Source organism: Hemitrygon akajei, chromosome 8 (genome assembly GCF_048418815.1).
Source record: "Hemitrygon akajei chromosome 8, sHemAka1.3, whole genome shotgun sequence".
NCBI lineage: Eukaryota > Metazoa > Chordata > Chondrichthyes > Myliobatiformes > Dasyatidae > Hemitrygon > Hemitrygon akajei.
Window position 1 is genome coordinate 109,184,354 of NC_133131.1, and position 23,701 is coordinate 109,208,054.

The 23,701-nt window shown below is 39.0% G+C and overlaps 1 protein-coding gene across 2 annotated transcripts in view; it reads left to right on the forward strand.

Annotated features, from left to right (window-relative positions):
- Positions 1 to 23,701, forward strand: part of ezh2 (enhancer of zeste 2 polycomb repressive complex 2 subunit) — a 136,244-nt gene that overhangs the window by 24,772 nt on the left and 87,771 nt on the right. Inside the window, exon 1 of one of the 2 annotated variants that reach the window (XM_073054371.1) lies at positions 13,750 to 14,027. The exons of the other annotated variant lie outside the window; for it this stretch is intronic. The gene's annotated coding sequence lies outside the window, so the exon portion shown is untranslated. Of the gene's footprint in view, positions 1 to 13,749; positions 14,028 to 23,701 lie in introns of those variants that run through there. 2 annotated transcript variants of the gene reach the window in all.

Genomic DNA, 23,701 nt, shown 5'->3' on the forward strand with positions numbered 1-23,701 from the left:
CAGTGGAGGTTTAAGATTAGTTTACCTTCTCGTAGCTGAGCTGCTAACCATGGCTGACAAGCCTCATCTGCCTGAAGTGCCTCCATTGGTAATGTGTTTTTTCAAAGAATAAAATTTCTTATTTTTAAAAATAAGATACTGAGCTGTATGACTTATCTAGGTTGGTATTCTTTCTTATAATGAAAGAATTAACTTGCAGTTATTGCACTTTTATAAAAACAGTATGTTCCAAAATATTTTAAAAACAATTAAGTAACTTCTGAGGGACTGATTACAATTACATCCTACAAATAGTAGTTAAATTAGAATACAATTTAATTGATTAATTTGATAAACATTGGTTACATCACTGTATCATGACGTCTGCTTACACTTAGCTGAGTATGCAGAGAGTTGTAACACACACAATATCATGGAGGAACTCAGCAGGCCGGGCAGTATCTATGGAAAAAACTACAGTCGACGTTTCAGGCCGAAACCTTTCGGCAGGAGTGGAGAAAGAAAGCTGAAGAGTAGATTTGAAAGGTGAGGGGAAGGGAGAGAGAAACGCCAGGCAATAGATGAAACTTGGACAGAGAGGGATGAAGTAAAGAGCTAGGAAGTTAATTGGTGAAAGAGACATAAAGCCATGGAAGAAAAGGTGGGGGGGGGGGGAGGGGGAAGCACCACAGAGAGGCAATGAGCAGGGTTTAAGCCCAAAATGTTGACTGTACTTTTTTCCATAGATGCTGCCTTGTCTACTGAGTTCCTCCAGCATTTTGTGTGTGTGTGTTGCTCAGATTTCCAACAATTGCAGATTTTCTCTTGTTTGTGAAGATACCGGTAGTTATTTTTAGCTGGTATCTCATAAGCTTATGCATGACCTTAGTACTAATACTAAGCCAAGGCTGTCATACAGTTTGTCACAACATTGCATACATAAAGGTTGACAAACTTGAAACAGTTTGGGATATGTCAATGTTTAAATTTAGCACTGCTGCAAAAATTACTTACCTACTTCATTACATCAGCATCACTTGAATGCTCCATTTAACACCCCTTCTCACCAGTATAGGGTTACTCAGGATTGATCAGAAACTGAAGTGATCTATATGGAACTATGGAATGACAGATAAGCAGGGCTGGATGAAAAGGAACTATGGTGCATGAGATAGAAAGTCCTGAAACTAAGACAGGTTCAGTGAAAAATAAAAGGCCTTGAAATTGGAGAGGATGGTAAGAAATTGGAAACAGAGTTGAGAGAGGAGCTCAAGAGGAATTAAATTTTTTTTTTAGGAAAAGAGACTGGGAAAGGGAGCTTAGAAAGAGAATTGAAGCCTTAGCTCCCACACCAGCAGTTACTATCCTACAACCATCAGGCTCCTGAACCAGCATGGATTACTTCATTCTCCACTACTCTAAACCCATGATCCACAGACTCACTTTGAAGGACTCTTTCCAACTCATGTTTTAAGTATTATTTTTATTTGCACTTTGTCTTCTTTTGCGTAGTGATCATTTGTCAGCCTTTATCTAGTTTTTCATAAAATTCCATTGTATTTCTTTTATCCTGTAAATGCAGGAAATTGAACCTCAGGATAGTAAATGGTAACATAAATGTACTTTGATAATACATTTGCTTTGAACTTTAAAATGGGATTATGTTAACATGGTGCCCAGCTTTTCCTCTTAAAGTGGAACTAATAATGTGGTGAGTGAATGTGCAATGAGAGTAGAACTGGCAATAAAAGAATGAATACATTCCCGTGATTTATTGTGAGTAGAATTTTTGCAATTGGTTAGCAAGGAGAGATGCAAGACTAAAGGTTTTCATAGGAACAGCTACAAATAATCCTGAACTAAATATGCTTAATTTGACCATCAGCACTTTACTCAGGATCTTGCAGAATTTATAGTTAGAGCCAAAATTGGGTGTCAGCAATTTTATTTGAGCAATTGGCATTTGGCACACCTACAGAGATAGCTTGGCAAACCATGGGTTTTCTGCAATACCAGAGGGTAACATAGCTAAAAATGGGTTGGCATCAGCTAAAGACTTATTTCAGAGGCCTCCTTAACGACTACTGTACAACTTTATGTAATTTCCCTAGCTTGCTTAATGCATACACCCTGTAGATTTTACCCTAACTTTGAAGAGAGACCCTGAAATAGGGCACTAGATATACTACCTTTTCTCATTCTTGTTATCTATGACCTTTGTCATTTTATAAATTTCTACAAGGTCACTCCTCTTAAACTTGAGGGAAATAAATCCCAGCCAATCCAGTTTCACCTTGTAGCTCAAGCCTCGCAGTCCCAGTGACATCCTTGAGAACCTTTTAGGCACCATTTCCAGTTTAATGACATAGTTCCTTGTTACGATATGGCAACAATGAATATATAATTGAGACAGGTCTTTTATAATAAATAAAACATTTATTAAACACCGCTCAAAAAAACCCTAAAAGTAAACAAACGACTAACTTAACCGGAAGTGGACTGCTATACAGCAGCTCGAACAATTCTTAAAATGAAAAATGAGAACTCAGTTCTTTAAAGTAGTAGATGCAAAAGTCCAAATGATTTACAGTCTGATAGGAGAGACTTTTCTTGAAGCCTTAAATTCTCTTACGTGACATTACTGCTGATCCCAGCCGAAGTATGCCTTGCCCAAAGGATTTACAGTGAAGGAAATAAAACGGCTTAAAGGCACTGACCTTTCCTTGGTGCAACCCTGCATCCAGCTCCTTCTGCTCTTTTAGCAATGCAGGAGCCATCTTGGATTGCAGGTTACTAATTCCTTCTAAATAAGGATCAAATAAGGTCGAACCTGTTTTACCACCGATAACACCAACTTTCCTCGATACTTCGGCTTCCCAAACTTCGATAAATCTTTACTCTCCGACTGGACTTTAACTGGCAGTGATTTTCAGAAATGCCGGCACAACAATTCTTACAGTAGAAATTAAAACTCCACTTTTAAAACGAAACTGCGTAATAAAATCAAATACGCAGCAGAACAGAGTCACTGACGAATTAAACCACAAACTGACCTGCGTCACAGGGAGGGGTTCTCCTTTTATACCCTGTTGAAACAGGCCATCACATGACCTCTTACTGGAGGGAAAATTACATCACTCCACCATCACAAGACCATTACATCATGCCCAGCATGATGTATGTAACGTGGCGGAGCAGACTCAATGGGCCGAATGGCCTACTTTTGCTCCTTTGTCTTGTGATCTTGATCCTAAATCCAGCCAAGCAGAAATGCACATTCTATCTCACCAATGTCTTGTACAGCTGTAACATGACATCCTAACTCTTGTACTGAGAGGGGATAAGTTGAAAGGAGATGCAAAGGGCAAGTTTTTTTTTAACAAGAGAGTGGTGTGTGCCTGAAATGTGCTGCCTGAGGAGGTGGTGTAGTCAAATACATTAGGGACTTTTAAGAGACGTTTAGATAGGCACAGGAATGTGAGAGAAATGGGAAGATATGGACATTGTGTAGGCAGAAGGGATTAATTTAGTTGACTATTTGATTACTAACTTAGTTGGTTCAACACAACATTGTGGGTCGAAGAGGTTGTTCCTGTGCTGTACCGCATTTGTAATATTGGTATGAAAACCTAGTGTTGAAATAGAAGCAATAGATAAGGAAGGAAACACTATCTTCATGAATGCATCTTTTCTATAACTCTGTTGCCATTTGCACTATTTTCATGAAAGATCAAGAAAACACAAGTTGTTTTTTCTCTTTCCCTCCAAATCATTTGCTGGCCTATTAAACAGTTAGGTTTTATTTCATATGCCAAATATCTGTAGCAGTTTGATTTTGTGCACATCACTGCTCTGTGTTTGATGAATAGTATTTCATGAGCCTTTTGGAAGTACTTGTATACTATCATGTAAGGCCACCATAGTACATTTGGGATATGACCGTTTCGGAAGTATCCAGTCAGTGGGTCAGTTAATCTTCAGAATCTGTGTAAATTACAATTAATTTCTAAATGCCTTATTTGTAGTTGTCATGAACAGATTGTAACTCATAATTTTTCAGCATTCTGAGATACACACTTGGCAACCATTTTTGTTTTAACTTCAGTTTAATTTGTATCAAAATCAGTAGTTTTATTATGCGGATGGGGGTTAGTAAGTTTGCAGATCTCACAGATTTGTGGAAAGTGTGTTAGATTGCCAAAATATGCAGCAGGATATAGATCAGCTTTAGATATGAGTGGAGAATGAGAGATGGAATTTAATCTAGAGGTGAGGTGTTGCACTTTGGGAGGTCTAATGTAAAAATAAAGTACGCAGTTAATGTACCGATGTACAGAGGAATCTTGTGGTCCAAGTCCTTGATTCACTTAAAGTGGCTGCAGCATTTGATAGAGTGGTAAAGAAGGCAATATAAAGGTGTGCTTGCCTTTAGTAGTCAAGGCACTGAGTTCAAAAGTGAGAAAGTTATGCTGAAGTTTTATAAAACTTTGGTTAGGCGTCATTTAGCTCTGTTCATCTCATTATAGGATGGATATTTTTGCTGTGGAGAGGGCGCAGAAGTAGTTTACGTGGATGTTGCCTGGATTAGAGGACATATATATAAGGGGCAGTTGGACAAACTAGGGTTGTTTTCTCTGGAGCAATGAAGTCTAAGGGGAGACCCGATTTGAAAACAGGAGAGGCATAAATTAAGACTAGAAAGACGGTATCTTTTTCCACAGGATCGAAACGCAATTATAGTGAGGGGGTGAAGTTCAAAGGAGATGTGAGTGTCAATTTTTGTTTGTTTTTCACAGAGAATGGTGTGTGTCTGGAATGCCCTACCACATGTGCTAGTGGAGGCAGATACAACAGAGGTACTAAAGAAGCATCTAGATAGGCACATGAAAATTGAGAGGCATGCGCAGGCAGAAGGGATTAGTTTAATTTGGTGTCATTATGTTAATTTGCTTGGTACAACTTCATGGGCCAAAGAGCTGGATTCTGTGCTGTACTGTTTTATGTAATTTAATGTCATTTGTCTTTTTTTACACGTTTTTTAAACAGTGGATTTAGGTTAACTGGACCAGTATATTTTGGCCCAATTAAGCGGTTGCCCCAATTAGCCAAAGTTTCATGGAAATAGTTAAAAAGGCATATTAAAAAACTTGAGTAACAAATTATGTATTTAAGTGAAATACAGAACAAATTAGAGTACTATAAAAACATAATAGTTCCTAATAGTCGTCAGAGAAATTCATTCAGAATACACTGCCTTGTTCTTTTGACTGACTCTAAAAGAACAAAACCAGCGCAGACAGAGTATAGATAATGGATTGCCTTCATCCAATGCATCCTCCAAATCTTTATTTTCATTGCAACATTCAAGATTATTGTTGATACTTTCAAATTCTTTGTAGTTTCTAACTCCTGAAGTAGTGAAATCGTTTCATTTTCACTCCCAGCCATTTCTGGTACCTCCAAGCCAAAGTGATTGAAACTGCACTGAGCAAAATTGTCAATTGTCTTACTGCTTATTTCTTGCCAACTATGAGTGACAAAAATCTCCACTTTTTGAATGCAAACACACACAATTGATGCTATTTAAAAACTTTCCACTCAGCATAGTGTAGCATTTAGCAGCCATGCAAATACATGTGACTGACACTAATTAGAAACTGTTTGGCAACAGTCTCCTGTCCCAATTAAGTGGCATAGTGTTGCACATAAATGACGGGAATCCCGGCTACTTTCTCAATTAGTTTTTATTTTTCTAAGAGTTGGCCCAAATAAGTGGATGCTTTGTTTAAGTGATGGAGTGATGGCCGAACTGGGCCAAAATGTACTGGTCCTTATGTTTTCAAATTAACCAATCCTTACTCTTAATAGACTCTCAGTTATTAAGACCTGATGTCTGAATTTTCTTTCTTTAGTTCCAAAACTGAAACAGCAATTCTCTAAATAAAATAGATCATTCTGCTAGAAAATTTCAGGAACTCCTAAATAGTTTTCATGATTCAAGACTGTCTATTTTCATTCTTCAGTAAACAAATGTAAAGGGGACTGAAATAATTGTTACTCAGGATCTGATGCGGCATAAAAAAATACAATTAGCATAAGAATCACAATAAAAATCAATAAATGTCAATACACAAGATTAGCTTATATGGATAGACTGATTATATGTATGTGAAATGACGCTAGGCACAAAAATAGCTCTACATAAGGTGACTGACAGGAAATGATAAAATAGTAATGGGGGGTGTGGTGGGTTGGATTAATGGTTGGAGGCATTGGTCAGCCTGATTTCTTGGGAGAAGTTACTGATTTTGAGTCTCGTAGTCCTGGTGTGAATGCTGCATGGCCTCTTCCTTAATGGAAGTGGGACAAACAGTCCATGAGCAGAATGGGTGGGATCCTTCATGATATAGCTGACCCTTTTCTAACACCATCTGCATATATATCCTTAATGGGGGGTAGGCTGGTGCCAGTGATGTGGTAGGCAGTTTTAATTACGTGTTGTACAGCAGTTCATTTTCTGTACCACACCGTTCATATGTAATGTTTAACTGAATATGAGCCTGGCACAGCTAATAATGGCTTTGTTTGACATTTAAATGTGTGGGGAAGTGCAAGGAAGGATGAGAACTTCAAGCAAGTTTTAACTATGAAAGAGGTTAAAAAGCAGAACCTCAATGGTTGTAACATCACAGTTACTCCTATTGTCACATGCTAAAAAATCTAGCTGAATAGCGCAAATCAAAAAATGTAGCTCAGGTAGTGCAGGAAGCAGGCTTTAAATTTCTGGAACTTTGGGACTGTTTCTGGACTAATTAGAAAGGTTAACCTCAACAAGAACAGTACAGGTATCATCACGTTTGCTACTTTTATCGGGGGGTGGGGGGGGGGGGGGGGAGGTCCAGTTAACTTGGTAAGGGATGGGAAGCCAGAAGTGTTAGGAGAGAGAGAAAGTTAGAAATATAGTAATCAAAATACATTAGTAACAAAAACAAAGGCAACCAGGAAAAATACAATGTACGAAAACAATATTAAAAGGTCAAATTTAAAAACACTTTATCTAAATGCATGCAGCATCAGCAGCAAGAGAGTGAATTAGTGAAACGGACTATCATTAATGGGTAAAATCTAATTGTGGAAATATGAATGCAATGTGAAGGAAGCTGGAAACTAAATTTTTCTAGACCTTCAAGAAGAAAGAAAAACTGGAAAAGGAGAGAGAAAGTAATGCTATCAATACAGGGTGGCATCTGTATAGTAGCTACAAAGGAGTTTGGATCAGCAAATCATGGTATAGAATTAGAAACTGTTTTTCTTGATCTATGAGGGAGAAAACAATATCTCCAGGCCTTTTTCTACGATGGTGGTGATGTAACTAAGGTACGAATGAGGGGATAAGATACTTGTAGCATTAGGAACTTTAATATAAATAGAGCAAATCAAATTAGTACCTACTACATCACGGATGAATGTGTGAAATGTACACAGGTAGATTTAGAACAGAGAATATAGAACAGTATAGCCTTTCGGCCCACAATATTGTGCCAACATTTTAAACTAATCTAACCCTTCTCTCCAACATCGAATTCCATTTTTTCTTCATCCATTTGCCTTCCTAAGAGTCTCTAACACCCCCACCATACTTTCCTCCAATCACCTTAAAATGATGCCCTCTCATATTAGCCACTGCAAACCTGGGGAAAAAAGGCACTGGTTGTCCACTATGTCTCTTACCATCTTCCACACCTCCTACCACGTCACCTCTCAACTTCCTTCACTCTAGAAAGGCCCTGGCTTGCTCAACCTATCCTCATAAAACAACATCCTGGTGAAATTTCTCTGCACCCTCTCTAAAGCTTCCACGTCCTTCCTATGAGGTGACCAGAGTTGAATACAATACCCCAAGTGTGGTCTAATCAGTTTTATAGAGCTGCTCTTGAATTCAATCCTCAGTCTTATGAAGGCCAACACACCATACACCTTAAATCACTCTCTCAATTTGCACTGCAACTTTGAGGGATTTCCATTAACCCTGTATTCTGCCTTAAATTTTGACCTTCCAAAGTGAATCACTTCACACTTTCTGGATTGAACCCCATCTGCTGTTTCTCAGCCCAGCTCTGCATCCTGTCAATGTCCAGTTGTAACCTACGAAAATATTCTGCACTATCAAAACAGCACCAAACTTTGTGTCATCTGCAAACTTACAAACCCACTATTCTGTCCCCTCATCCAAGTCATTTATAAAAATCATAGAGCAAATGTCGAAGAATGGACCCCTGCAGAATATCACTGGTCACCGACCTTCAGGAAGAATATGCTCTATCTAATTATTAATTCTAATACCACCCTCTGCCTTCTGTGGGCAAGTTAATTCTGAATCCACACTGCCAAGTTCCCCTGGACCACATGCCTCCTTTCAGAATGAGCCTAAAAAAGGGAACCTCATCAAACACCTTACTAAAATCCATATACACAACATCTACTGCTCTGCCTTTATCAGTTTGTTTGTCATCTCAAAGAACTCAAATCAGGCTCGTGAGGCAGAACCAGTCCCTCAAAAAAACCATATTGACTATCCCTCATCAGACTATGCTTCTCCAAATGCTCGTAAATCCTGCCTCTCAGAATCCTCTCCAATTGTTTGCCCACCGCTGATGTAAGATACACTGGTCTATCATTCCCAGGCTTATCCATATTACCTTTCTTGAACAAAGATATAACATTTGCCACCCTCCAATTATCTGGGTACTACTCTGGCACAAAGATCATCACCAAAGGAACAGCAATTTCTTTAGAAGCGGGATGTCCCCCATTCCACCCAAAGGACTTATCGATCCTAATGTTTTTTTCAAAAGCCGCAGCACATCATCTTCCTTAACGTCGACATGTTCTAGTGTGTCATCCTGTTTTACACAGTCCGCACAATCATCAAGGTCTCTCTCACTCTAGGCATGTTTCCTATCCTTGATCAGTCCTACCCTCACTCTAGTCATCCTTTTGTTCTTCACATATGTGTGGAATGACTTGGGGTTTTCTTTATTTCTACTCGCCAAGGCCTTCTCATGCCCCCTTCTAGCTCTCCTGTCCATTCTTCAGCTTCCTGGTAATTCTCTACAGTTCTGCCTGATGTTTCCTTCCTAAACCTTAAGTAAGCATCTTTTTCCTTCTTGATTAGATGTTCTACATCTCTTGTCAACCATGGTTCCTTCTCCCTACCATCCTTTCCCTATCTCAGCGTAAGGGAAACCTACCCAGAACACCATGCCAATTGCTCTCTGAACAACCTCCATATTTCCTTTGCACATTTTCAAGAGTGTATCTGTTCTCAATTTACTCTCCAAAGTTACAACCAAAACAGTATCAAATTCACCCTCTCCGAAATACTTTTAACATTTCGTTTGCTCCTATCCCTGCCCGAGGCTATGTTAAAGACCAGGGAGTTGTGTTCACTGTCTACAAAATGCTCACCCACTTAAACATCCGTCTCCTGATGAGGCTCAATACCCAATACCAGATCTAGTATGACCTTTCCTCTAGTCTTTAATCAGCCTGTCTACATATCGTGTTAAGAATCCTTCCTGGACCTGTGTAACAAATTTTACCCCATTTAAACCTTTTGTACTAAGGAGATGCCAATCAATATTCTAAAATCTGCCTCTCAATCTGCACCTCTGTTGCTATTGGGGGGGGGGGGAGAGAGTGGGGGTCTATAGAATACTCCCAATAGAGTGATTGCTCACTTCCTGTTTCTTACTTCCATCCACACTGATGATCCTTCTACAATTTCCTCTTTCTGCAGCTGTGATACTATCCCTAATAAGCAACGCCACCCTCTTTAGCTCTCTCCCTGTCCCTTTTGAAACTTCAGCAGCCATTCCTGTCCATGTGACAGCCAAGTCTCTGTAATAGCCACAGTCATAGTTTCATGCACTAACCCATGCTTTAAGTTCATCAGCCTAGTTCCTGATACTTCTCACATTAAAAGAGATACATTTCAACCCATCCAACTGACAGCAAATTAGGACAGTTCCACCTATCCTTCCTCAGTCTCTCTACACGCTTCATCTACCTTTATATCAACTGCTCCACCCCCTGGCCTATCACTGGTTTCCAACCGGTTGCCAAACTAGTTTAAACCCACATCAACAGCTTTAGCAAACCTGCTGGCAGACATTGGTCTCCCTTGAGTACAGGAGTAATTCATCCCTTCTGTTTAGTTTTAGTTTAGAATGTACAAACTACTTGCTTCAGTGGTGGGAATTGAATCTGGGTAACAGCTTTACACTAACCTCTATGCTATTGTGCCATCCCCTTTGTACAGGTTTTACTTTCCTTAGAAGAAACCTCAATGATCTACAAGCCTGAAATCCTGCCCCCTACACCGATTCTTAAGACACATCATCCTATGCTTAAGCTCACTGTTGTGTGTTGTAAGCAACCACCCAGAGATTACATCCTTGAGGCCCTTCTTTTCAGCTTCATACTGGCTTCCTATATGCTCTTCAGGACCTCATCCCTTTTCCTACTTATGTTGCTGGTACCAATATGTACCACAACTGCCTGCTCAATCTCTCCCTTAAGAGTGCTGCTAACCCAATCTGAGTTATCCCTTACCCTGGCACCGGAGGCAACATACCATTGGGGAACACACACAAAGTGCTGGTGGAACACAGCAGGCCAGGCAGCATCTATAGGGAGAAGTACTGTCGACGTTTCGGGCCAAGACCCTTCGTCAGGACTAACATTAATGCTTCTCCCTATAGATGCTGCCTGGCCTGCTGTGTTCCACCAGCAATTTGTGTGTGTTCCTTGAATTTCCAGCATCTGCAGATTTCCTTGTGTTTGCTTTTTAAATACCATTCGGGAGTCTTTTTCATGACCAGAAAATCTCCTGTCTGTTCTGCTAACTACTAAAAACCCCCATCACCACTGCTTTCCTCTTCTCTCCCTTCCCTTCTGAGCCACAGAGCCAGATTCAATGCCAAAGATCTGGTTGCTGCAGCATTGGTAAGTCCCCCCAAATTTCTAGATCCAAGTTGATAAACTGGCAGGGAACAAGCCATTTTAGGCTGAATTCTGTGTGATGAAAGGTTTGTTGCAACGGGCCTCCTAGGATAGAACTTCACTTTAATTTCAAAAGTTATGGCTTTCAATCTGAAATCAGGTTTCAAAGTCAAAGTAAATTTATTATCAAAATATGCAGATGTCACTATATATACCCTGAGATTCATTTTCTTAGACATTCACAGTAGAACAAAGAAAGAGAATCAATGAAAAACTACAGACAAGCAAAAACTGACAACCAGTGTACAAAAAACAAATGACGCAAACATAATAAATAAACAAATATATAAATAAATAATACCAAGAACATGAGTTATGGAGTCCTTGAAAGTGAGTGCACAGGCTGTGAAATCAGTACAAGGTTTCAGATGGAAACCAAGGAAATTATAAAGATATGAGGTGCAGATTAGCTGTGATTAGTCAGGAAATTACATCAAAGGTGACATGCTATTACATGATTGACATTTAAGGAATTGATTTATGACATACAACAAATATACATTCCTTTAAGCCATAAAGACATGAAAGGAAAAGTGGTCCAAATTAAAGATATTAAAATAGTATTACATTTAAGGAAACAACTTACAAAGAAGATAAAGCAGTAAGACTGACGATTGGGTATGTTTAAGAATTCAATATTCAAAATTGATAAAAGACAGAGTACGATCAAAGCAATGAGAAATGCAAAAATAGGTAATAATTTTAATACGCAAGCAAAAGATTAGCAAGACTAAATCATAAACACAAGAGGTACTGCAGATGCTGGAAATCCAGAGCAACATAAATAAAATGCTGGAGGAACTCAGCAAGCCAGGCAGGATATATGAAAATAAATAAACAGTTGACAATTTCAGGCAGAGACCCTTTCTCAGGACTGTGAAGGAAGAGGAAAGACGCCAGAATAAGTAGATGGGATGGGGGAGAAGGAGGACAAGTTAGAAGATGAATCCTGATGGGTGGGAAAGGTAAAAGGCTGGAAATGGAGGAATCTTATAGGAGAGAATGAACCATGGGAGAAAGAGAAGCAGGAGGGGCATTAGGGGGAGATGATAGGCAGGTGAGGAGAAGAGGTTAAAGTGGGGAATGGAAGAAGAGAGAAAGGGGAGGGGAAAAGGAAAAAGAAGTCCTTAGTAAGGGTCCTGATCCAGTCCCGAAGAATGGTCTTGGCGAAGTGTTGACTGCTTATTCATTTTATAGATGCAACAAAAATTTTAACTGAACATGCTTGTGAAAGGTGATCTCATGCAAATTTGTTCTCATTTAGCTGAGGAGTCTACTCTAAGAGGTTAAAATAAGAGAGAGGCCATTTTGGTGAAACAGCACAAAATTTCAAAACTTGTAGAGTGTGGTGAATCTTTGCAATTCATTAGAGGTATGTAGTGTAGACTTAGCTTTTTTAAAAAACATGAGTTTGGTAAAGCAGAATTACAGATATAAACACTGAGTAGAGAAATGGTGTTGAGGTAGAAGACTAAGCAACACACACAAAATGCTGGTGGAATGCAGCAGGCCTGGCAGCATATATAGGAAGAAGTACAGTTGACGTTTCGGGCCGAGACCCTTTGACAGGAGTAACAGAAAAAGATAGTAAGAGATTTGAAAGTAGGAGTGGGAGGGGAAAATCCAAAATGATGAAAATCCAAAATTGAAGACTAGCTTGATTTTGTAGAATAGGTGAACAGGTTTGAGTGCCAAATAGCCTATTCCTGCTATTTATATTAGTACAGTATGTTATCTGTTTCTTATAATCTTTTAATGTAAGTCATAAGTCCATAGAAACTGACTCTTGAAAGGAGTCTCCTCAAGATCAGCAATTTGGTTGCAATTTTTTACGTAAGATCGCATTCATTATCTGAAGGGGAATTTATAGCATGAAAAAGTAGCTACAAGTAAAACATATTAAAACAACTAAATATTGTATAATACTGTAATATTTTGGTAGACAATTCGTTTCCTAAAGAAATACTTAATGTAGAAAGAATATTTAAGCCGACTCCTCTTATCTCGTTCTCTCCTGAAAACAACAAAGGTATCCTGGAATCTGTTTAAACACATCCGACATCGCTCTTATCTTGAACAAAATAGTCATTCATGGGCCTAGAGGTTGAAACTATTTCAGTATGGAATCGCTGTACCGATCACCGCCAAGCTTAATGGTGTCACGACCTGACCTTGTGGCAGAAGGTCACTGGATAGCGAGAAAGAGTGGGAACTCCCGGTTCCAGACAGCACTATCACTTCCTCCCACCCAATCATCAAATGGGTAAGCACATTTACAGTACAAAATGGAGTGACATCAGGAGATGAATAGAGTCAATCTTTCAGAAAATGCATCAGCACTGGAATCACACGACGGCACTAGTCGATGCCCAGCAGCCAATGGTCACCGGAGTCTTGATTTCAGGCAATCGACTATAAATAGAAAACTACACGTTATGTAGACTGAGCTTTGCGCGCGCGCAACATACATACACAAGCTCCACATCTGACAACAGTTTGACACTGATATTACTAACTTGCCCTACCCTCATTCCTCAAAATCCAGTTTCTCAACGCTTAGCCAACCCACAAAGAAGCACCACATGGTCACATCCCACACTCCCGTGCGAGGCATCCGCTGGTTGGAAGGAAGTCGCTGCCTTTCGGCCAATGGGAAGAGGCTTTGTTTCGGGGGTTTCAGTGAGGTTTGATTAGATTGGCCGCACTAATTTCGCGCTCTATCTGTGTAGCCGGGCGGAGAAGGAAGACAAAAGAGATAGAAAGAAAAGAAGAGTAAAAGCCCAGCGCTGAGCAGCAGCGGGATAGAGGCAGGCGGAAAGCGAGGGTAACGTTTGCTGGACCCCAGTCGATGCTGGTCACAGCGCAGCCGGGCAGCAAACTCACCCGATAAAACTCTCGCAAAGTTTCAGCTCCAAGTTGGCCCCGCTGTCGATGCTTGTCGGCAGTGGAGGAGGAGGAGAACACGGCTCAGCTTCTCGCTCCCGGTAAGGAGACGGCGACAGTTCTCCCCCCCCCCCTTAGTTTCCCGGCTGATCGCTACCGACGATCTAGCCCTGTTAAGTAAGCATCGTCAGTGGGGGCCGGTGGAGGCAGCGGCACCTCCGGAGCCCACGGTGGGGTTGGAGATCCAACCGCCCGCCAGCGGCTCCGCTCTCGCGGGTTGTTTGAGCGCGCGCGCGCGATGACCCCATCAGAGGCTCGTCGGCGCGAGCCTCCACTGACCCTTCACCCCTGCCGCTGGCCAGGACGACGGGCAAGTCACCCCCAGGGGCTTGAGCGTTGCACAGGTTAAGTGGTCGCTCAGCCTTTAATCTGCGCTCACAGACTATGTTCGGTGATTGCAGTCAGCGCTCGTTTTAGGTAACTGCCGAGTTGTTGGCATCTGTACAAATGGTAAACTCGGTGGAGTCGAACCGCGCTTTCAGTTGCTTACTAGTAATCCATAAGATGTTTGTCACTGTTTTCATTATTTCAAGAGTAAAAGTGAGGGATGTAATGAGCCAACTCCAGAGTAATCAACCTGCTGGAGGAGCTCAGCAGGTCGAACAAGCATCTGGGAGTAGGGAAGATTGTCAACGTTTCATGATAAAACGCAGATGCTGGGTTTTGATTTGAAACATTCACCACCCTCATTACAAACGCTCCTGACTTGCTGAGTTCCTCCAACGGCTTGTTGCTCTATGTTCTGACTTCTGCAGTCTCCTGTATCTCCAGAGTTGTCAAAATTGATCTAGGGGATGGGAAAATGCATGGTTTTGAAAAAAGAGTTGTGGTACTATTTGGAGAGTTGTTTGAGAGAACTGCTGTAGGACTGATAATCTTCCTATGCTGCATGATTCTCCTGGAAAGCTTGAATGGAATCTGGCAGTTATTAATTCATTGCTAGTTATAGAAAAAATACTGGGATCTACACTTATTGACAGAAAATGTTAAAATACGGAAGGGCTAAGTGATGGTTAACATGTTTGTTCAAAGAATTTCAACAAATATATCATGGTAGTGATAATGTATATTGACAGTTTCAATTGCCTGCGTGTAGGTTTGTGGTGAAAATTGGGGAATATGGATCAAGTAAGCATGGCAGGAACAGATAAATGATTGTTGGATTAACTTGGTCGGGAAGCTGAAAGATCAGTTCAGATGTCACTATAGTTCATAATTTATTGCTTTGGTTAAGAGTCAAAATATCTCTCATTCAGGATTGTGGATGGTACCAAGCTGGGAATATGGTTAAGAATGAGGAAACCTGTAATGTAATGTTGTGATGTCAGGGAAAAAATAAGACTAGACTGTTATGTGACAAATAAACTTTAAAATAAAAATGAGTTGATGGTATAAGGATGGTACCAGAATTAATAGATAATCACTATGGTATATAGTTTTAAAAATAAAATTTGGGAATGATCTGTTATAAATCTTCAAATCAGCTAATGGCATAGCAGTTCAGATTAATCTTGATTTCAATGATGAAACAGGCTCCAGTTTGAATTTTAAACTTTAAAAAATAAACTATGTACAATACTGATATTTTACTCATTTTGTAAGCAAGGTAAGTTTTACAGCAGAAAATGATTCTAAGTGGAAATTAAATGCAATTAGTCAAAGGAAAGATTGGCTGAGGAAAATGTCATACTGGTGAGACTATCAGAAAATCACAATTGATGGGGATGCTGTCATGAAAAGATGTGTTACCATAATGAGTACCCTCTTTGTTTCTAACTTTCTAATATTGGCTGTTTTTATTAAACCATATGATTATTATTATAATAAAATAAGGACAATGCAACTAACAATATTGAACATCTTACTTAGTCTGAAGCAAAGGTCTAACTTGGCCACCTTTGAAAATGAGTCTTGGCTGCAGTATTGCTTTAAGTACCCATTTTGTTGCCATCAGTACAAAAGTCATATTCTTTTTTTATGCCAATGTAGTTTTGACACAATAGTTCTTGACTCCCTTTGGAAAATGATAGTGTTCCTGATGTTTTGTCACAAAGCAAGTTGTGACTGTGAAAGAGCTATCCATGTTGGTTTACTGCATTGTTTTTCTTGGCCATACAAGACTTTTACTTTAAAATATTTATTCAATATCATTTTGAAAATTGCCATGGAGTTTTTAGCAATATTCTTAGGGTGTAAAGTCATGTAATCATGTAAGGAAATTATTGGAAACTATTTCACATTCTTTGGCAGTGTGCTTGGAAATCAAAATGCCTTTTACCTCTCTGTCCTCCTTTGGCGAAGTTTAGTTCTTGTTTCCACTCGGATAATCTAACCATCATCTCTTGACATTCAGTGGCATCACCATCACTGAATCCTGTATCAACATCTTGGGGATTACCATTGACAGGAAACTGAACTAGTCTAGACATATGAACACCATGGCTACAAGAGCAGGTCAATGGCTAGGAATCCTGCTCCACGTAATTCACCTTCTGACTCCCCAAAGTCTGTTTACCATCTACAAGGCTCAGGTCAGGAATGTAATGGAATACTTACCACTCACCTGGATGAGTGCAGCTCCATCAACACTCAAGATGCTTGACACCACCCAGTACAAGGCAGCCCACTTGATTGGTACCCCTTCCACAAGCATCCAATCCCTCCACCATCGATGAACAGTTGCAGCAGTGTGTACTATCTACAAGATGCACTGTAACAGCACACCAAAGTTCCTAAGACAGCACCTTCCAGACCCACAGCTGCTATCATCTAGAAGGATGAGAACATCACCACTTGGAAATTCCCCTCCAAGTCACTCAGCATCCTGACTTGGAAATATTGCAGTACCTTCATTTTCACTGGGTCAAAATCATGGAATTCCCTCCCTAACAGTACTGTGGATGTACCTGCACCTCAGGGACTGCAGCGGTTCAAGAAGGCAGCTCATCGCCACCTTCTCAAGGGCAACTAGGAATGGGCAATAAATGCTGGTTTAGCTGGCGATGCTCACATTCTGTCAATGAATAAATAAAAATAAAGTATATTTCATGTGTGGTTTTTTTTGCCCAGTATCTTAAACTGAAGTAGCTTGAAGTTTGTTGTAGAAATGTAAGCATGTACAGTAAAAGAGTCAATATCTTTGTATATGCTAGTTGACTTGGTACGAAAGGTTTATGGGAACTGTTTAAATGCTATTTCACCAGTGTGTTAAGAGGAAAATAATTAGGCTTGTACATCAAGTGCTTGATTCAAAGTTGATATTTATCGAAATGACAAAAATGTTTAAATTGATTTGTTAATGGGAAGAATACGAATTGTACTGAGGGGAAATAGTACCCAAATGTTAGCTGCAGTTTAAATTAAGTAGTCTCAGTAATCAATCTGAAAAATTACATTGTGATACCCTTGTGAAGTTTTGAGTGCTTGGTGTCAGATCATAATTACACAGGCAGAACTGGCCCATAATTTTATCAAATCCATGCTGACCATTAAACTCCCACATACATTGGTCCCATTTTATCCTTGGATTTCCATCAACTCACTCCAGATTGTACCCCCATTTACACTAAGGCAGTGTACAGCAGCTGTTTAACCTACCAAGCCGGATGTTTTTGTGATGCGGGAGGCACCTGGAGTATCTGAAGAAAGCTGTCTTGGAGAATGTACAAACTTCATAGACGCAGCACCTGATGTCAGGATGGAACTTGCTTACCAGAACTATGAGGCATGGCTCTACTAACTGTTACATTGTGCTGCCCCGTAGATCAATTTTGCTATTGATGGATCAAAGGTGATTTTCCAGTGTCTTTTATGAATACTGCCAGGATAAGTAATTTGAAAGTTAGTAATGCCTTGTAATTACAGTTTAAAATTTGTAACATTTTAAATTGGTGTATAGGGTTATTTCAGTAAAACATACACTAAAACCTGTAAAAGGGACTAGTCATCTGTATTCTAAAAGTGTTTTAGTTTTTGCATTATCACACAACTTATTGCCATCAAAATCTTGAAATTTCTCTGGATCTAAAGAAGATTTGCAGAATTTTAAACAATGAAGAGAATAACATCTAAATCTGAGTTTGAACATAAAATTTACAAATGACTGTTCATTACTTTTCCAAAAAGAGGAATGCAGCTTGGATTTGAGTCTTGCAGCCAAATAAACAGGCTGTTACTTTCTGCTCCCATTCTCCAAGTAAAAGTACTGACCGACTCGGTCTCTGACAGCCTGACTCCCTGAGTCAGAGTTTCAGTTCCACTCCATTGGAGCAGCATGGTAGTGTAGCCATTAGCACATTGCTTTAGATGGTTCAATTCCTGCCACTGACTATAGAGAGTTGGTACACTGTCCCCATGATTGTGTGGGTTTCCTCCCACATTCCAGAGATGTACCATTAGGGTTTTAGTGTGTTGTGGGCATGTTATGTTGGTGCTGGAAGCGTGGCAACACTTGCGAGTTTCCAGGCACAATGTTTGCTGATTAGATTTCATTTTATGTTACAACTTTCGATGTATATGTGACAAAGAAAGCTGCTCTTGTTTTATAATTAGTGGGTGTTCTGAACGATTTCCAGCTACTGGGGTTCACAGGATATACATCACTTGGGCATCAAGAAAAAGAACCACTAATATATACGGACTATGCGTAATCTGTATTTTACAAACATGGTTATTTTTGTTCAATAGGGTAGATTGCTGCATTATAGTTATTGAATTATTTTCCCATTGTTTTGAAAGAGTTACTGATGGTCCCCAATAGTCAAGAATGCTACAACACAGAAACAGGCTCTTCGGCCCATGCTAAATATTAATCTACCTGGTCCTATCAACCTGCACCCAATGAGTTTAGGTTAAAACATTTCTAAGTGTAATTTAACGCTGGCATTTTCTTTGGTATGTTCCTGCTATAGTGTGGCAACACATACTTGATTAAGAATATGCTGCACTATGCTGGATGTTAGGTAGCTGTTAGTGTTGATAAGGGGGCTGCTTTCTGCTGATATACACAAGGTTTAAAATGCCATAGGTGACTTGAGACGTTAAAAATGGTTCTGTGTAGGCAGGAAAAAAATTAGTTTTACTGCTACTCATCACTTTTTCACATACTGATTAGTCACAGTTTCCCCTGCACAGTTGCAGAGGAGGCTATTGATGTACAATGACTGAATGCTGGCTACTGAAACTTGTTTTTGAGCAAAACACATTATGTTTCTCCTTAATATTTCTTCAGCAACCCTCTTTGGATTATAACTACTATCTGTTGGTTTCTAAATGTTGATCATCCTGTAGTAGTTTTAAAGGTTAATTGGATCTTTCAGAAGCAAAGATTAACTTTATAAGGAGTGGGGGGGAGGGAATCTGTTTCACAAATTGAGTATGTAGGTGTTTTAAAAAGTCTACAGGTGTGATTAAATCATAGGTATTTATACCTCATTGTGTACTCTTAGCCAAAAAGAATAATTAAAACTTAACAATTGCTCTTTCCTAGGACCCTTGACCTTGATGGCTATGACAGCATGTTAAGTACTCATCCGAGTGCCACTAATAATGTTTTGAGGACTGTTGGCTCAACTACCCTTTCAGTAATCCTCTTTTTACCAAAGCATTGTGTTCTTGGGAAACAAGGTTAAGTGAAATTTCATTACCCAAAAAGGATGAATGAAATACATTATTGAAATATAATATTCTGTTGTAATCAGGCAGGCAATCTATTCATTACAGAAAAAAATGAAATTTGCTATGTTCATTTTAAGGATATTTACCATGAAGAGTCAATGGTAGCACTGTAAAACGTTATAATAGAGCATTTGTAAATGGAGGAACACCTATAGTAAATTCCACCTCTCCTTCATGCATGGAAATATTTTTTCCCAAATGCTCTCTAATCCCTATTATCTTCAATCTTTGCTGCCTGGTTATCGAGCCTTCTGCTCCATAAATCCTTTCTGTTCACCATATCTATGCTTCTTATAGTTTTATAAATCTTAACCACATCCTCCTGCCTTTTCTAGCCAGGGAAATGGCTTCTGAAATAGAATGCTCTTAATTTTCTCAGTAAAAAAGTTAAATTCCTTTCTCATTATGGTTTCACAGGTTCTTGAAACCTACAGCTACAGTGTGCAGATAGGCAATTGTCAAGTGAGTTCTGGATTATAACTACGTGGCTTGGCATTTGTGCATTGCTACATAACCTGTTCTTGTAGTGTATTTCTGCTTCAAACAGGAATATACATTTTAATTTAAAAGCTTCACAATTCTACATTTCAGTATTGGTTATGAGTATTTCCATTAAAACAAATGCATCCAGAGCTGATGAATTGGTGCTCCTAGTGTGTCTGAGTGGACATTATTCCTTGACTTTCTTAATTGTAAGTTTTCAAACTGTATTCTATGAATGATCTCTTACTGTGCACAAGTTGATTAGCTCTCTTGATTGCAACAGTTTCTCTATTTTATGATGTGTTGCTGCCTCTTTCTTACACTATAATAAAAATAATGTACATCATTACAATCTCCAGTTCAGTGCACAATTTTTATTGGTCTTTAGCTTACCATTCAAACCTAATTTCAGAAACATAATTAATACTGACTTGGGGGAGTATTCAATCTCGGTGGTGTTGTCTTCTTAATAGAGCATTAATCCACTGTCTCATTTGACCTGTTAGATACACATGAAATTCCAAGCTACTTTTCAAAGAAGTGGCAGGGAATTCTTTAGATGTTCTATCTATTTTACAAAAAAGATTCAGTTAAATCACCAATCTCAGATTTTTCTGGTAAATCAGCTTTTTGCTGTTACTGGATTTTGTAGATTGATGGCTGTTTCCCCATGTTGCGAAAATAAATTTTCAGAAGTATTTTTTGAACATATGACAAAAGTGTCTTTTAGCTCTACCTTGTCTTTTCTTGCCCTCTTTGGGATCAGATTTTGAGAAAATCGGAAGTGCACGTTCTTTCTGGAAGTCCATTGTGGCATGGGACATGGAGCTACTCAATAGCTTGAAACAGTGGAATCTAAATTGGTGCTGAAACTCTATTTACATTATGCTGTTACTCTTTAAGATTAGGTAAAGCAGAACGTACTGCTTGAGGGCTCCATAATATCCTATCTGTCCTATCTGTGATCTTTTGATAATGCCTGGTTTTAGTTAAGTGGGTGTAGAGAAGGACAATTTTGTTTTAATTTCATTAATGCAGTTGGATAGTGGAATACAATGGCGCTTAGGTGGATGTTAATGGCAGTATTTAAACATTAAATATTGTTGTAATTAATGGTGCCCTTCTGAAATGAATTTGTGCACTTGCATAACAAGCCATATCAAAGTGCTTCAGAGGAGTATTAGCAAATAGATCCTGCACCAAATCACTTTAAGATGGTTTTGAGTTTGCTGTTAAATATTTGGAATTGTTGACATCTAGATGTCAGCCAATTCAGGACTTCCATGCACGTGTAGTCAATTGTAAGTAGTTCAATGCTATTTGTAGTGATAGTACAGTATGTTTCAATGCTATCTAGGGTTGGAATGCACATGGAGTTTAGCATTTGAGTTGAATTTGTTGAATAAGCCATCTTTTATTCACTGGGGAAGCAGCTCTAGGTTTTGTTTGTAGCACAATCAGAAACTTACTGATCTTGATTGGGGTGGTCAGTGCTATAGGAAGCACAAAGTTAAAGGTAAAGATTTTTTTTCAAATCTGCTTATGACATAATGTTACTACCTATTTTAATGTTGATTTATTTTTCTCTCTCTAATGTTCCCTGAAGTTTTCACTTGTCAAAGTTTTGCTGACCCCAGTCGTTAGGGCATTTTAGAAGGTTGGTATTTCTCCATTACATTATTTGAGGCACTGCTGGCATTCAGCTTCTGGAATTTTTTGCCCAGTAGGGTAGACCTAGATCGTGCAAATTCATATGAAGGTAACCAGCTGCAGCAAGTTAAGATCATTTAGAAGTAGAGAGGCTTGGGTTGCAGCAGTCTGGCCAAAGTGGAATATTTAAATTTGATCAAGGGTTATCTTGGAAAGTTGTAAGGATAGAGATGGGGGGCTGGGGGAATGTCCTGGGACATATGGTGACACTTAGAAAATTAGGTATTGCTTCACCAGGAGCTCTTCTCTGGATTAAGTTTCTGCTGTGGTTTGTGCCTGGTTCAGTTTTGGCAGTGAAGGGTTAGATTTGACAGTTAGGGAACCGACTTTGTGATTGGGACACAATATTTGGGTAATTCGGCACAGCATTGTGGGCAGAAGGGTCTGTATTGTTGCTGTAGGTTTTCTCTGTTTCTATTTGACGACATTACCTGTTTTTCTCAATATTGTTGAAAGAAATCTGTTCAATCTGCTCTTGGTGTCAGACAAATTGTCTCAAAAATTAACAGACTATGGACAGTTCAGCTGAGTCACTTAAAAGCAAATATGTAGATCTTTCAAACATCAGAAAAAATGTAACAGCTTTTTTAAAAGTTATTGCATTTGAAAATGTATTGGGTGAATTTATGTTGATGGGTGTTTACTTGTAACGGAAGTGTTAATTCTTGTACTATTTTATATTCCAGAATTGTACTTTTCTGTTTTTGCTAAGTGTTACAATTTATGTGGAATGTTTATTTGAAAACAGGGTAAGAGACATTAGGTAACTGAACTACAGATTATGGAGGGAAGTTGCTGAGGTGAGTTTGGTTGGGATCAAGCATACATTGGTAAGGTGAAATGTTAACTGAAACGCGACAGCATGAAATAGGTTTGGAGGTGTATCTTTTGCTGATGGACTAGGGTTGCTTGGCCTTAAGGTATAGGAAATTATAGCCTCTTGGAGCTGGGATACAGGAACAGACATGAGGGGAGAGGATATGGTACTGTTAAATGAATAGATTGCATAAGTGCACAGTTAAAAATTGGAAATTATTTATTAGATCATATGATTTCTAGAATTATGATGGTGTACTAATTGAATCAGTTGCAGGAAATTAAGTTTTTGGAAGATGTTTACTAGTTAGTCTTGTGTTGATAGGAGGAATAAAGTTAGAAATTATTAAGGAAACAGTTAAAGGGTATTTGGAAAATAATAAGATTGGTTAGAATAGAAATGGACAAATGAAGAGAAGTTGTGTTTAATAGATCTGTTGGAGGCTGTTGAAACTAGCAGGAAAAATAAGGAGGATACAGTATACAAGATAGTAGTAGTAGGATACTCAGCTGCTCAAGCCAATACTGGCTGATCTGATTCATGCCTTAGCTTTGGATTCCAGTCTACTGTCAGTTATCTTTCACTTCTTTCTGCCATGCTTCCATTTTTCCTTAAAGGAGAGTTCCAAAGGCATTTAACTGAGAGAAAATATTTTATCTTCTATTTTTGTGGTTTATCCTTGTTTTTAAATGGTTCTAGATTCTCCTAAGTGGAAATACCTCTATAATCACCCAATCATGATCCCTCTGGATCTTGTATTAAGTCCCCATTCGCACTTAGCCTGTTGAATCTTTCCTCCTAAGGTAACTCACCCTTTCCAATAAACCTTCTAAGTAATATCCTTTCTCCAGATGGTCTCATCAATTCTCTATATACCTAAAGTGAGATTTCACTGCTTTTGTATTCTATTTCATGGATACTTATCAATAAATAAGATTCAATAAACTTTTCTAATTGTATACATTCTAGTGTGTACCGACGTACTAGCCTTTTGTGAATTGTGGACAAGAAGACCCAGAACCCACTATA